This window comes from Vanellus vanellus (genome assembly GCF_965231255.1).
Source record: "Vanellus vanellus genome assembly, contig: HAP1_SCAFFOLD_33, whole genome shotgun sequence".
Lineage (NCBI taxonomy): Eukaryota > Metazoa > Chordata > Aves > Charadriiformes > Charadriidae > Vanellus > Vanellus vanellus.
In genome coordinates, this window is record NW_028128339.1 from 946,066 (window position 1) to 948,433 (window position 2,368).

Sequence of the window (2,368 nt, forward strand, 5' to 3'; positions counted from 1 at the left end):
TTATTAAAATAAATATTTATATTATATAAAGAAATAAATACTTCTCTTTTCACATTAGATCACTCCCTGGAGGCAGCAAAAAAAGCCAACCCCAAACCAGCCCAAAGGACAGGGGCTTTGGTGAGAAATCAAGAGATGGTAAACGCTTTCTTTCCGTGGTCGTGACAAATCCAGTTTTAGGAATCAAGGAGATGGTAGATATTCCAGAAACAGAGAGTTACTGTCTCCAAAATAAGGGGGGGTGGGGGGTGGTGGTGGGGAAATAAACTGTCTTAACCACTACTTCATAACTTGAAGAGGAAAACTTGTGTACCAAAACCCCAGAGTTACTGTCTCCAAAATAAGGGAGGTGGGGGGAATAAACCATCTTAACTTCTCCTTCATAAGCTAAAGAGGAAAACTTGTGTACCAAAACCCCAGAGTTACTGTCTCCAAAATAAGGGAGGTGGGGGGAACAAACCATCTTAACTTCTACTTCATAAGCTAAAGAGGAAAACTTGTGTACCAAAACCCCAGAGTTACTGTCTCCAAAATAAGGGAGGTGGGGGGAATAAACCATCTTAACTTCTACTTCATAACCTAAAGAGGAAAATTCGTCTAAGAAATGTAACTAAAGGTCTAAGAAAACTAACTAAAGGCCTAAGAAAAGTAACTAAGGTCGAAGAAACGTAATCAAAATAAGAACTCTAAGAGTCCACGTGTCACAGCAGCTGTTGGTGGATTATCTCCCACACCATCTTCTTCCGGAAGTATGGCATGTGAGTCTGGAAAGAGAAGAGAAAGAAAAGAGAAATTAAATAATGACGTCACGGTAGAAAGAGGCGGCAAACACGCATAAACGCCCAGCGGAGTCCTTAATAGGAAGTTCCCTTTAGGAACTGTCAACCGTTTGGGTACAACACCCCACGCGGTTCCTAAGAGGGTGACACGACAACCCGACAAAACCAGATTGACTTGACCGCGCGACAGCTTACAAGCACGCTAATAAAAGACCCGTCTAAAACGAAATCAATAAAAAGAAGCGGTGTCTTGACTGGTCAAAGGGTAGAAGCCATTTCTCCAAAAGATATCGAGCCCAGATATGCCAAACCCGCTGGCGGCAGTATCTTGCCCAAGAGGAATCTCACCGGCAGCAGCTCCCAAAGGCGGGGATGGAGAACCACAGCTCTGCCCTGCCCAGGCCACTTGGAAGTTCTGACCCCAGCAACTACGCACCGAAACGGGGTACGAAACCTCAGCCCCTGCCCCGGACACAATGAAGAGCTGCTGCCTAACCTCCCTGGCTCCTGTCCCTGGGCGAGAGGGGCTTGGAGGGGTTTATGACCTTCACTCACCTGGCTAAAGTTGAATGGTTTCTCTCTGGCGATGTAATCTGCGTATTTACACATAAAGACGCCGCAGTCGCTTCCATTCAGCTGCTGAGGGATCTCCTAAGGAATGCAAAGAAGATGGAGGATTTCCCTCTGTCTCAAAAGAAAAGCAACTTGGAAGTAGCGCACATTACCCACACCGACACTGCGCTCACCGCACACTCCTGACCCTACTTGCCTAATCCCCGATACCCACTCCCGCCCACGAGGAACAGACCCAGTTCACTGCTCACCATCCCTCCCCTCTGCCTCCCGGACTCGGACACTACGATCCAAATTTTTGGCAGGCCCAGAAGGCGCAGCAGCCCTCCCCCCTGCGAGGTGTCTCAAGGTTCGCACCGCCTCTTTCTTAAGTGACCTTTCTTAAATCCGGTCTTTAGGGACTGCTTTTTACTATCAACTCCTCGAGAAACATCAGCTCAACCCTTTCTTTGCCACGGGCCAGGATCTGGGCCCCAAAGAAGCACTTACAGTTCCCATTTCAAACCCAAGGGGTGCTCACGTACACGTGGCTCCATGCTGTGAAGAGTCCACTCTGAAACATCCAGCTCCAGCTGTCTTTTTTCCCAGCTTTCTTTTTGCAGGTATTGGCTGGTTAAAACAAAAGGAAAAAAAAAAATCCCTTTTCATCTCTGTAATTTAGGCCAACAACAAAATAAAGCGGCTGAAGGATCACAGGAAGACGGACGGCAGGACGGTAAAATGTCAGAGGATCCTCACCGCAGCTGATTTAAGGCTGATTTTGAGGAAAAATCCCAATCTGAAACTTACAAACACGGGGAGAGGCTGTGAGCTAATGGTCAAGAACGAGGCCAACGACTCCATTGCTTCGGAGAGGTCAAAAAGCCCCAAATCACATGTTATCAGAGCACAAAGAGACAAACCAAGCAAGGAACTGTAATGCCGTAATTCCACCGGGTGCCTTGATCCCACATCCTGGGCTCCGACTAACAAAGTCGGCACACGTGTGCCACGGGGCTATGGCGTATTTGGCTGTG

General features: G+C 47.6%; 1 long non-coding RNA gene across 1 annotated transcript; it reads right to left on the reverse strand.

Annotated features, from left to right (window-relative positions):
- Positions 1–702: 702 nt before the first annotated feature.
- Positions 703–1,935, reverse strand: LOC309684560. The gene is made up of 3 exons (XR_014270302.1): positions 1,877–1,935; positions 1,335–1,430; positions 703–764 (listed from the first exon to the last, which is right to left on the reverse strand). It is a non-coding gene; the product is annotated as an uncharacterized lncRNA (long non-coding RNA).
- Between the last annotated feature and the right edge of the window lie 433 nt (positions 1,936–2,368).